Below are 14596 nucleotides of genomic sequence, written 5' to 3'. Positions count from 1 at the left end.
ATACATTAAAAAGGTCTTGTAACATAATAGGTACCTTTACTAAGGTATTTTCATTCAAAGATTCATTTTTGAGTCATTAAAACACTGTTCACGACTTCATAGGTAAATCGAATAAGTTGAACTCAGAACTATCATTTTATTCCAAAGATTCAATCTTTAGACATTAAAAAGGTCTAGTAACATAATAGGTACCTTTATTGAGGTGTTTTCATTCAAAGATTCAATCTTTATTCATTAAAACACTCTTCGCGACTTCATAGGTAACTCGAATAAGTTAAACTCAAAACTCTCACTTTCTTTCCAAGATTCAATCTTTGTACATTAAAAAGGTCTAGTGACATAATAGCTACCTTGATTGAGGTAATTACATTCAAAGATACAATATTTACTCATTAAAACACTCTTTGGGACGTTACCGGGAACGTGAATAAGTTTAACTCAAAACTCTCATTTTCTTTCAAAGATACAGTCTTTATACATTAAAAAGGTCTACTAACAAAATAAGTACCTTTATTGAGGTATTTTCATTCAAAGATTCAATCTTTAGTCATTAAAACACTCTTCGCAACTTAATAGGTAACTCGAATAAGTTGAACTCAAAACTCTCATATTCTTTCAAAGATTCAATCTTTACTCATTAAAATACTCTTCGTGACGTCAAAGGGAACTTGAATAACTTTAACTCGAAACACTCATTTCTTTTCAAAACGTCAATCTTTATAAATTAAAAAGGTCTAGTGATGTAATAGCTACCTTGATTGAGGTAATTTCATTCAATGATTCAATCTTAACTCATTAAGACACACTTCGGGACGTTACAGGGAACTCGAATAAGTTTAACTCAAAAATCTCATTCTCTTTCAAAGATTCAATCTTTATACATTGGAAAGGTCTAGTAAACAATTGGTACCTTTATTGTGATATTTTTCATTCAAAGATTCAATCTTCAGTCATTAAAACACTCTTCGCGATTTCATAGGTAACTCGAATAAGTTAAACTCAAAACACTCATTTTCTTTCAAAGATTCAATCTTTATACATTACAAAGGTCTAGTGGTAGAATAGGTACCTTGATTTAGTTAATTTCCTTCAAAGATTCAATCTTTACTCATTAAAACACTCTTCGTGACGTCAAAGGTAACTCGAATAACTTTAACTCAAAACTCTCATTTCTTTTCAAAGATTCAATCTTTATACAATCAAAATTTCTAGTGACTTAATAGGTACCTCAATTGAGGTAATTTCATTCAAATATTCAATCTTTATTCACTAAAACACTCTTCGGGAAGTCAAAAGGAACTCGAATAAGTTTAACTCAAAACTCTAATTTTTTTTCAAAGATTCAATCTTTATACATCAAAAAGATCTAGTAACATAATAGGTTCCTGTATTGAGGAATTTTCATTCAAAGATTCAATCTTTGGTCATTAAAACACTCTTCGCGACTTCATAGGTAACTCGAATAAGTTAAACTCAATACTCTCATTTTTTTCAAAGATTCCATCTTTATACATTAAAAAGGTCTACTGACATAATAGGTACATTGATTGAGATAATTTCGTTCAAAGATTCAATCTTTACTCATTAAAACACGCTTCGTGACGTCAAAGGGAACTCAAATAGCTTTAACTCAAAACTCGTAGTTCTTTACAAATATTCAATCTTTATACATTAAAAAGGTCTAGTGACATAATAGGTACCTTGGTTAAGGTAATTTCATTCAAAGATTCAATATTTACTCTTTAAAACACTCTTCGAGACGTCGCAGGGAACTCGAATATGTTTAACTCAAAACTCTCATTTTCTTTCAAAGATTAAACCTTTATACATTAAAAAGGTCTAGTGACATAATAAGTTCCTCTATTGAGGTAATTTGATACAAAGATTCAATCCTTACGCGTTAAAACACTATTCGGGACGTCATAGGAAACTCGGATAGGTTTAACTCATAACGCTCATTTCTTTTTAAAGATTCAATCTTTATATATAAAAGGTCCAGGGGCAAAATAAGTCCCTTGATTCAAGTAATTTCAATCAAAGATTTAATCTTTACTCGTTGAAATACTCTTCGGGATGTCATAGGGAACTCGAATAAGTTTAACTCAAAACAGTCATTTTCTTTCCAAGATTCAATCTTTATACATTAAAAAGGTCTTGTAACATAATAGGAACCTTTACTAAGGTATTTATATTCAAAGATTCATTATTTAGTCATTAAAACACTGTTCACGACTTCATAGGTAAATCGAATAAGTTGAACTCAGAACTATCATTTTATTCCAAAGATTCAATCTTTAGACATTAAAAAGGTCTAGTAACGTAATAGGTACCTTTATTGAGGTGTTTTCATTCAAAGATTCAATCTTTATTCATTAAAACACTCTTCGCGAGTTCATAGGTAACTCGAATAAGTTAAACTCAAAACTCTAACTTTCTTTCCAAGATTCAATCTTTGTACATTAAAAAGGTCTTGTGACATAATAGCTACCTTGATTGAGGTAATTACATTCAAAGATTCAGTATTTACTCATTAAAACACTCTTTGGGACGTTACAGGGAACGTGAATAAGTTTAACTCAAAACTCTCATTTTCTTTCAAAGATACAGTCTTTATACATTAAAAAGGTCTACTAACAAAATAAGTACCTTTACTGAAGTATTTTCATTCAAAGGTTCAATCTTTAGTCATTAAAACATTCTTCACAACTTCATAGGTAACTCGAATAAGTTGAACTCAAAACTCTCATGTTCTTTCAAAGATTCAATCTTTATACATTAAAAAGGTTTAGTGACAGAATAGGTACCTTGATTGAGGTAATTTTATTCAAAGATTCAATCTTTACTCATTAAAACACTCTTCGTGACGTCAAGGGGAACTTGAATAACTTTAACTCGAAACACTCATTTCTTTTCAACACGTCAATCTTTATAAATTAAAAAGGTCTAGTGATGTAATAGCTACCTTGATTGAGGTAATTTCATTCAATGATTTAATCTTTACTCATTAAAACACTCTTCGGGACGTTACAGGGGACTCGAATAAGTTTAACTCAAAAATCTCATTTTCTTTCAAAGATTCAATCTTTATACATTGGAAAGGTTTAGTAATAGAATTGGTACCTTTATTGTGGTATTTTTCATTCGAAGATTCAATCTTCAGTCATTAAAACACTCTTCGCGATTTCATAGGTAACTCGAATAAGTTAAACTCGAAACACTCATTTTCTTTCAAAGATTCAATCTTTATACATTACAAAGGTCTAGTGGTAGAATAGGTACCTTGATTGAGGTAATTTCATTCAAAGATTCAATCTTTACTCATTAAAACACTCTTCGTGACGTCAAAGGGAACTCGAATAACTTTAACTCAAAACTCTCATATCTTTTTAAAGATTCAATCTTTACACAATCAAATTTTCTAGTTACTTAATAGGTACCTCGATTGAGGTAATTTCATTCAAAGATTCAATCTTTATTCATTAAAACACTCTTCGGGATGTCAAAAGGAACTCGAATAAGTTTAACTCAAAACTCTAATTTTTTTTCAAAGATTCAATCTTTATACATCAAAAAGATCTAGTAACATAATAGGTTCCTGTATTCAGGAATTTTCATTCAAAGATTCGATCTTTGGTCATTAAAACACTCTTCGCGACTTCATAGGTAACTCGAATAAGTTAAACTCAATACTCTCATTTTTTTCAAAGATTCCATCTTTATACATTAAAAAGGTCTACTGACATAATAGGTACATTGATTGAGATAATTTCGTTCAAAGATTCAATCTTTACTCATTAAAACACGCTTCGTGACGTCAAAGGGAACTCAAATAACTTTAACTCAAAACTTGTAGTTCTTTACAAATATTCAATCTTTATACATTAAAAAGGTCTAGTGACATAATAGGTACCTTGATTGAGGTAATTTCATTCAAAGATTCAATATTTACTCTCTAAAACACTCTTCGAGACGTCGCAGGGAACTCGAATATGTTTAACTCAAAACTCTCATTTTCTTTCAAAGATTGAACCTTTATACATTAAAAAGGTCTAGTGACATAATATGTACCTCTATTGAGGTAATTTCATACAAAGATTCAATCCTTACGCGTTAAAACACTATTCAGGACGGCATAGGGAACTCGGATAGGTTTAACTCATAAAGCTCATTTCTTTTTAAAGATTCAATCTTTATATATAAAAGGTCCAGGGACAAAATAAGTCCCTTGATTCAAGTAATTTCAACCAAATATTCAATCTTTACTCGTTGAAATACTCTTCGGGATGTCATAGGGAACTCGAATAAGTTTAACTCAAAACAGTCATTTTCTTTCCAAGATTCAATCTTTATACATTAAAAAGATCTTGTAACATAATAGGTACCTTTACTAAGGTATTTTCATTCAAAGATTCATTATTTAGTCATTAAAACGCTGTTCACGACTTCATAGGTTAATCGAATAAGTTGAACTCAGAACTATCATTTTATTCCAAAGATTCAATCTTTAGACATTAAAAAGGTCTAGTAACATAATAGGTACCTTTATTGAGGTGTTTTCATTCAAAGATTCAATCTTTATTCATCAAAACACTCTTCGCGACTTCATAGGTAACTCGAATAAGTTAAACTCAAAACTCTCACTTTCTTTCCAAGATTCAATCTTTGTACATTAAAAAGGTCTAGTGACATAATAGCTACCTTGATTGAGATAATTACATTCAAAGATTCAATATTTACTCATTTATACACTCTTTGGGACGTTACAGGGAACATGAATAACTTTAACTCAAAACCCTCATTTTGTTTCAAAGATACAGTCTTTATACATTAAAAAGGTCTACTAACAAAATAAGTACCTTTATTGAAGTATTTTCATTCAAAGGTTCAATCTTTAGTCATTAAAACACTCTTCGCAACTTCATAGGTAGCTCGAATTAGTTGAACTCAAAACTCTCATGTTCTTTCAAAGATTCAATCTTTATACATTAAAAAAGTTTAGTGACAGAATAGGTCCCTTGATTGAGGTAATTTAATTCAAAGATTCAATCTTTACTCATTAGTGACAGAATACGTCAAAGGGAACTCGAATAACTTTAACTCAAAACTCTCATTTCTATTCAAAGATTCAATGTTTATACAATAAAAATTTCTACTGACTTAATAGGTACCTCGATTGAGGTAATTTCATTCAAAGATTCAATCTTTACTCATTAAAACACTCTTCGGGACGTTACAGGGAACTCGAATAAGTTTAACTCAAAAATCTCATTTTCTTTCAAAGATTCAATCTTTATACATTGGAAAGGTCTAGTAACAGAATTGGTACCTTTATTGAGGTATTTTCATTCAAAAATTCAATCTTTAGTCATTAAAACACTCTTCGCAACTTCATAGGTAACTCGAATAAGTTGAACTCAAAACTCTCATATTCTTTCAAAGATTCAATCTTTATACATTAAAAAGGTTTAGTGACAGAATAGGTACCTTGATTGAGGTAATTTCATTCAAAGATTCAATCTTTACTCATTAAAATACTCTTCGTGATGTCAAAGGGAACTTGAATAACTTTAACTCGAAACACTCATTTCTTTTCAAAACGTCAATCTTTATAGATTAAAAAGGTCTAGTGATGTAATAGCTACCTTGATTGAGGTAATTTCATTCAATGATTCAATCTTTACTCATTAAGACACACTTCGGGACGTTACAGGGAACTCGAATAAGTTTAACTCAAAAATCTCATTTTCTTTCAAAGATTCAATCTTTATACATTGGAAAGGTCTAGTAACAGAATTGGTACCTTTATTGTGATATTTTTCGTTCAAAGATTCAGTCTTCAGTCATTAAAACACTCTTCGCGATTTCATAGGTAACTCGAATAAGTTAAACTCAAAACACTCATTTTCTTTCAAAGATGCAATCTTTATACATTACAAAGGTCTAGTGGTAGAATAGGTACCTTGATTTAGGTAATTTCATTCAAAGATTCAATCTTTACTCATTAAAACACTCTTCGTGACGTCAAAGGTAACTCGAATAACTTTAACTCAAAACTCTCATTTCTTTTCAAAGATTCAATCTTTATACAATCAAAATTTCTAGTGACTTAATAGGTACCTCGATTGAGGTAATTTCATTCAAAGATTCAATCTTTATTCACTAAAACACTCTTCGGGAAGTCAAAAGGAACTCGAATAATTTTAACTCAAAACTCTAATTTTCTTTCAAAGATTCAATCTTTATACATCAAAAAGATCTAGTAACATAATAGGTTCCTGTATTGAGGAATTTTCATTCGAAGATTCAATCTTTGGTCATTAAAACACTCTTCGCGACTTCATAGGTAACTCGAATCAGTTAAACTCAATACTCTCATTTTTTTCAAAGATTCCATCTTTATACATTTAAAAGGTCTACTGACATAATAGCTACATTGATTGAGATAATTTCGTTCAAAGATTCAATCTTTACTTATTAAAACACGCTTCGTGACGTCAAAGGGAACTCAAATAACTTTAACTCAAAACTCGTAGTTCTTTACAAATATTCAATCTTTATACATTAAAAAGGTCTAGTGACATAATAGGTACCTTGATTCAGGTAATTTCATTCAAAGATTCAATATTTACTCTTTAAAACACTCTTCGAGACGTCGCAGGGAACTCGAATATGTTTAACTCAAAACTCTCATTTTCATTCAAAGATTAAACCTTTATACATTAAAAAGGTCTAGTGACATAATAAGTTCCTCTATTGAGGTAATTTGATACAAAGATTCAATCCTTACGCGTTAAAACACTATTCGGGACTTCATAGGAAACTCGGATAGGTTTAACTCATAACGCTCATTTCTTTTTAAAGATTCAATCTTTATATATAAAAGGTCCAGGGACAAAATAAATCCCTTGATTCAAGTAATTTCAATCAAAGATTCAATCTTTACTCGTGGAAATACTCTTCGGGATGTCATAGGGAACTCGAATAAGTTTAACTCCAAACAGTCATTTTCTTTCCAAGATTCAATCTTTATACATTAAAAAGGTCTTGTAACATAATAGGTACCTTTACTAAGGTATTTATATTCAAAGATTCATTATTTAGTCATTAAAACACTGTTCACGACTTCATAGGTAAATCGAATAATTTGAACTCAGAACTATCATTTTATTCCAAATATTCAATCTTTAGACATTAAAAAGGTCTAGTAACATAATAGGTACCTTTATTGAGGTGTTTTCATTCTAAGATTCAATCTTTATTCATTAAAAGACTCTTCGCGACTTCATAGGTAACTCGAATAAGTTAAACTCAAAACTTTAACTTTCTTTCCAAGATTCAATCTTTGTACATTAAAAAGGACTTGTGACAAAATAGCTACCTTGATTGAGGTAATTACATTCAAAGATTCAGTATTTACTCATTAAAACACTCTTTGGGACGTTACAGGGAACGTGAATAAGTTTAACTCAAAACTCTCATTTTCTTTCAAAGATACATTCTTTATACATTAAAAAGGTCTACTAACAAAATAAGTACCTTTATTGAAGTATTTTCATTCAAAGGTCCAATCTTTAGTCATTAAAACATTCTTCGCAACTTCATAGGTAACTCGAATAAGTTGAACTCAAAACTCTCATGTTCTTTCAAAGATTCAATCTTTATACATTAAAAAGGTTTAGTGACAGAATAGGTACCTTGATTGAGGTAATTTCATTCAAAGATTCAATCTTTACTCATTAAAACACTCTTCGTGACGTCAAGGGGAACTTGAATAACTTTAACTCGAAACACTCATTTCTTTTCAACACGTCAATCTTTATAAATTAAAAAGGTCTAGTGATGTAATAGCTACCTTGATTGAGGTAATTTCATTCAAAGATTCAATCTTTACTCATTAAAACACTCTTCGTGACGTCAAAGGGAACTCGAATAACTTTAACTCAAATCTCTCATATCTTTTCAAAGATTCAATCTTTACACAATCAAAATTTCTAGTGACTTAATAGGTACCTCGATTGAGGTAATTTCATTCAAAGATTCAATCTTTATTCATTAAAACACTCTTCGGGATGTCAAAAGGAACTCTAATAAGTTTAACTCAAAACTCTAATTTTTTTTCAAAGATTCAATCTTTATACATCAAAAAGATCTAGTAACATAATAGGTTCCTGTATTGAGGAATTTTCATTTGAAGATTCAATCTTTGGTCATTAAAACACTCTTCGCGACTTCATAGGTAACTCGAATAAGTTAAACTCAATACTCTCATTTTTTTCAAAGATTCCATCTTTATACATTAAAAATTTCTACTGACATAATAGGTACATTGATTGAGATAATTTCGTTCAAAGATTCAACCTTTACTCATTAAAACACGCTTCGTGACGTCAAAGGGAACTCAAATAACTTTAACTCAAAACTCGTAGTTCTTTACAAATATTCAATCTTTATACATTAAAAAGGTCTAGTGACATAATAGGTACCTTGATTGAGGTAATTTCATTCAAAGATTCAATATTTACTCTCTAAAACACTCTTCGAGACGTCGCAGGGAACTCGAATATGTTTAACTCAAAACTCTCATTTTCTTTCAAAGATTAAACCTTTATACATTAAAAAGGTCTAGTGACTTAATAAGTACCTCTATTGAGGTAATTTCATACGAAGATTCAATCCTTACGCGTTAAAACACTATTCGGGACGTCATAGGGAACTCGGATAGGTTTAACTCATAACGCTCATTTCTTTTTAAAGATTCAATCTTTTTATATAAAAGGTCCAAGGACAAAATAAGTCCCTTGATTCAAGTAATTTCAATCAAAGATTCAATCTTTACTCGTTGAAATACTCTTTGGGATGTCATAGGGAACTCGAATAAGTTTAACTCAAAACAGTCATTTTCTTTCCAAGATTCAATCTTTATACATAAAAAAGGTCTTGTAACATAATAGGTACCTTTACTAAGGTATTTTCATTCAAAGATTCATTATTTAGTCATTAAAACACTGTTCACGACTTCATAGGTAAATCGAATAAGTTGAACTCAGAACTATCATTTTATTCCAAAGATTCAATCTTTAGACATTAAAAAGGTCTAGTAACATAATAGGTACCTTTATTGAGGTGTTTTCATTCAAAGATTCAATCTTTATTCATTAAAACACTCTTCGCGACTTCATAGGTAACTCGAATAAGTTAAACTCAAAACTCTCACTTTCTTTCCCAGATTCAATCTTTGTACATTAAAAAGGTCTAGTGACATAATAGCTACCTTGATGGACGTAATTACATTCAAAGATTCAATATTTACTCATTTATACACTCTTTGGGACGTTACAGGGAACATGAATAACTTTAACTCAAAACCCTCATTTTGTTTCAAAGATACAGTCTTTATACATTAAAAAGGTCTACTAACAAAATAAGTACCTTTATTGAGGTATTTTCATTCAAAGGTTCAATCTTTAGTCATTAAAAAACTCTTCGCAACTTCATAGGTAGCTCGAATTAGTTGAACTCAAAACTGTCATGTTCTTTCAAAGATTCAATCTTTATACATTAAAAAAGTTTAGTGACAGAATAGGTCCCTTGATTGAGGTAATTTAATTCAAAGATTCAATCTTTACTCATTAAAACACTCTTCGTGACGTCAAAGGGAACTCGAATAACTTTAACTCAAAACTCTCATTTCTTTTCAAGGATTCAATGTTTATACAATAAAAATTTCTACTGACTTAATAGGTACCTCGATTGAGGTAATTTCATTCAAAGATTCAATCTTTACTCATTAAAACACTCTTCGGGACGTTACAGGGAACTCGAATAAGTTTAACTAAAAAATCTCATTTTCTTTCAAAGATTCAATCTTCATACATTGGAAAGGTCTAGTAACAGAATTGGTACCTTTATTGTGGTATTTTTCATTCAAAAATACAATCTTCAGTCATTAAAACACTCTTCGCGATTTCATAGGTAACTCGAATAAGTTAAACTCAAAACACTCATTTTCTTTCAAAGATTCAATCTTTATACATTACAAAGGTCTAGTGGTAGAATAGGTACCTTGATTTAGGTAATTTCCTTCAAAGATTCAATCTTTACTCATTAAAACACTCTTCGTGACGTCAAAGGTAACTCGAATAACTTTAACTCAAAACTCTTATTTCTGTTCAAAGATTCAATCTTTATACAATCAAAATTTCTAGTGACTTAATAGGTACCTCGATTGAGGTAATTTCATTCAAAGATTCAATCTTTATTCACTAAAACACTCTTCGGGAAGTCAAAAGGAACTCGAATAAGTTTAACTCAAAACTCTAATTTTCTTTCAAAGATTCAATCTTTATACATCAAAAAGATCTAGTAACATAATAGGTTCCTGTATTGAGGAATTTTCATTCGAAGATTCAATCTTTGGTCATTAAAACACTCTTCGCGACTTCATAGGTAACTCGAATAAGTTAAACTCAATACTCTCATTTTTTTCAAAGATTCCATCTTTATACATTAAAAAGGTCTACTGACATAATAGGTACATTGATTGAGATAATTTCGTTCAAAGATTCAATCTTTACTCATTAAAACACGCTTCGTGACGTCAAAGGGAACTCAAATAACTTTAACTCAAAACTCGTAGTTCTTTACAAATATTCAATCTTTATACATTAAAAAGGTCTAGTGACATAATAGGTACCTTGATTAAGGTAATTTCATTCAAAGATTCAATATTCACTCTTTAAAACACTCTTCGAGACGTCGCCGGGAACTCGAATATGTTTAACTCAAAACTCTCATTTTCTTTCAAAGATTAAACCTTTATACATTAAAAAGGTCTAGTGACATAATAAGTTCCTCTATTGAGGTAATTTGATACAAAGATTCAATCCTTACGCGTTAAAACACTATTCGGGACGTCATAGGAAACTCGGATAGGTTTAACTCATAACGCTCATTTCTTTTTAAAGATTCAATCTTTATATATAAAAGGTCCAGGGACAAAATAAGTCCCTTGATTCAAGTAATTTCAATCAAAGATTCAATCTTTACTCGTGGAAATACTCTTCGGGATGTCATAGGGAACTCGAATAAGTTTAACTCCAAACAGTCATTTTCTTTCCAAGATTCAATCTTTATACATTAAAAAGGTCTTGTAACATAATAGGTACCTTTACTAAGGTATTTATATTCAAAGATTCATTATTTAGTCATTAAAACACTGTTCACGACTTCATAGGTAAATCGAATAATTTAAACTCAGAACTATCATTTTATTCCAAAGATTCAATCTTTAGACATTAAAAAGGTCTAGTAACATAATAGGTACCTTTATTGAGGTGTTTTCATTCAAAGATTCAATCTTTATTCATTAAAACACTCTTCGCAACTTCATAGGTAACTCGAATAAGTTAAACTCAAATAAGTTAAACTCAAAACTCTAACTTTCTTTCCAAGATTCAATCTTTGTACATTAAAAAGGTCTTGTGACATAATAGCTACCTTGATTGAGGTAATTACATTCAAAGATTCAGTATTTACTCATTTAAACACTCTTTGGGACGTTACAGGGAACGTGAATAAGTTTAACTCAAAACTCTCATTTTCTTTCAAAGATACAGTCTTTATACATTAAAAAGGTCTACTAACAAAATAAGTACCTTTATTGAGGTATTTTCATTCAAAGATTCAATCTTTAGTCATTAAAACACTCTTCGCAACTTCATAGGTAACTCGAATAAGTTGAACTCAAAACTCTCATGTTCTATCAAAGATTCAATCTTTATACATTAAAAAGTTTTAGTGACAGAATAGGCACCTTGATTGAGTAATTTCATTCAAAGATTCAATCTTTACTCATTAAAACACTCTTCGTGACGTCAAAGGGAACTTGAATAACTTTAACTCGAAATGCTCATTTCTTTTTAAAACGTCAATGTTTATAAATTAAAAAGGTCTAGTGATGTAATAGCTACCTTGATTGAGGTAATTTCATTCAATGATTCAATCTTTACTCATTAAGACACTCTTTGGGACGTTACAGGGAACTCGAATAAGTTTAACTCAAAAATCTCATTTTCTTTCAAAGATTCAATCTTTATACATTGGAAAGGTCTAGTAACAGAATTGGTACCTTTATTGTGATATTTTTCATTCAAAGATTCAATCTTCAGTCATTAAAACACTCTTCGCGATTTCATAGGTAACTCGAATAAGTTAAACTCAAAACACTCATTTTCTTTCAAAGATTCAATCTTTATACATTACAAAGGTCTAGTTGTAGAATAGGTACCTTGATTGAGGTAATTTCCTTCAAAGATTCAATCTTTACTCATTAAAACACTCTTCGGGACGTCAAAGGTAACTCGAATAACTTTAACTCAGAACTCTCATTTCTTTTCAAAGATTCAATCTTTATATAATCAAAATTTCTAGTGACTTAATAGGTACCTCGATTGAGGTAATTTCATTCAAAGATTCAATCTTTATTCACTAAAACACTCTTCGGCATGTCAAAAGGAACTCGAATAAGTTTAACTCAAAACTCTAATTTTCTTTCAAAGATTCAATCTTTATACATCAAAAAGATCTAGTAACATAATAGGTTCCTGTATTGAGGAATTTTCATTCGAAGATTCAATCTTTGGTCAGAAAAACACTCTTCGCGACTTCATAGGTAACTCGAATAAGTTAAACTCAATACTCTCATTTTTTTCAAAGATTCCATCTTTATACATTAAAAAAGTCTACTGACATAATAGGTACATTGATTGAGATAATTTCGTCCAAAGATTCAATCTTTACTCATTAAAACACGCTTCGTGACGTCAAAGGGAACTCAAATAACTTTAACTCAAAACTCGTAGTTCTTTACAAATATTCAATCTTTATACATTAAAAAGGTCTAGTGACATAATAGGTACCTTGATTAAGGTAATTTCATTCAAAGATTCAATATTTACTCTTTAAAACACTCTTCGAGACGTCGCTGGGAACTCGAATATGTTTAACTCAAAACTCTCATTTTCTTTCAAAGATTAAACCTTTATACATTAAAAAGGTCTAGTGACATAATAAGTTCCTCTATTGAGGTAATTTGATACAAAGATTCAATCCTTACGCGTTAAAACACTATTCGGGATGTCATAGTAAACTCGGATAGGTTTAACTCATAACGCTCATTTCTTTTTAAAGATTCAATCTTTATATATAAAAGGTCCAGGGACAAAATAAGTCCCTTGATTCAAGTAATTTCAATCAAAGATTCAATCTTTACTCGTTGAAATACTCTTCGAGATGTCATAGGGAACTCGAATAAGTTTAACTCAAAATAGTCATTTTCTTTCCAAGATTCAATCTTTATACATTAAAAAGGTCTTGTAACATAATGGGAACCTTTACTAAGGTATTTATATTCAAAGATTCATTATTTAGTCATTAAAACACTGTTCACGACTTCATAGGTAAATCGAATAAGTTGAACTCAGAACTATCATTTTATTCCAAAGATTCAATCTTTAGACATTAAAAAGGTCTAGTAACATAATAGGTACCTTTATTGAGGTGTTTTCATTCAAAGATTCAATCTTTATTCATTAAAACACTCTTCGCGACTTCATAGGTAACTCGAATAAGTTAAACTCAAAACTCTAACTTTCTTTCCAAGATTCAATCTTTGTACATTAAAAAGGTCTTGTGACAAAATAGCTACCTTGATTGAGGTAATTACATTCAAAGATTCAGTATTTACTCATTAAAACACTCTTTGGGACGTTACAGGGAACGTGAATAAGTTTAACTCAAAACTCTCATTTTCTTTCAAAGATACAGTCTTTATACATTAAAAAGGTCTACTAAAAAAATAAGTACCTTTATTGAAGTATTTTCATTCAAAGATCCAATCTTTAGTCATTAAAACATTCTTCGCAACTTCATAGGTAACTCGAATAAGTTGAACTCAAAACTCTCTTGTTCTTTCAAAGATTCAATCTTTATACATTAAAAAGGTTTAGTGACAGAATAGGTACCTTGATTGAGGTAATTTCATTCAAAGATTCAATATTTACTCATTAAAACACTCTTCGTGACGACAAGGGGAACTTGAATAACTTTAACTCGAAACACTCATTTCTTTTCAACACGTCAATCTTTATAAATTAAAAAGGTCTAGTGATGTAATAGCTACCTTGATTGAGGTAATTTAATTCAATGATTCAATCTTTACTCATTAAAACACTCTTCGGGACGTTACAGGGGACTCGAATAAGTTTAACTCAAAAATCTCATTTTCTTTCAAAGATTCAGTCTTTATACATTGGAAAGGTCTAGTAATAGAATTGGTACCTTTATTGTGGTATTTTTCATTCAAAGATTCAATCTTCAGTCATTAAAACACTCTTCGCGATTTCATAGGTAACTCGAATAAGTTAAACTCGAAACACTCATTTTCTTTCAAAGATTCAATCTTTATACATTACAAAGGTCTAGTGGTAGAATAGGTACCTTGATTGAGGTAATTTCATTCAAAGATTCAATCTTTACTCATTAAAACACTCTTCGTGACGTCAAAGGGAACTCGAATAACTTTAACTCAAAACTCTCG

This window comes from Cornus florida, unplaced genomic scaffold (genome assembly GCF_030987335.1).
Source record: "Cornus florida cultivar Cherokee Brave unplaced genomic scaffold, ASM3098733v1 CherokeeBrave_3.0.0_Hap2_Chr03, whole genome shotgun sequence".
Classification (NCBI taxonomy): domain Eukaryota; kingdom Viridiplantae; phylum Streptophyta; class Magnoliopsida; order Cornales; family Cornaceae; genus Cornus; species Cornus florida.
The sequence above is the reverse complement of the archived record's forward strand: the minus strand, read 5'-3'. Positions refer to the sequence as shown.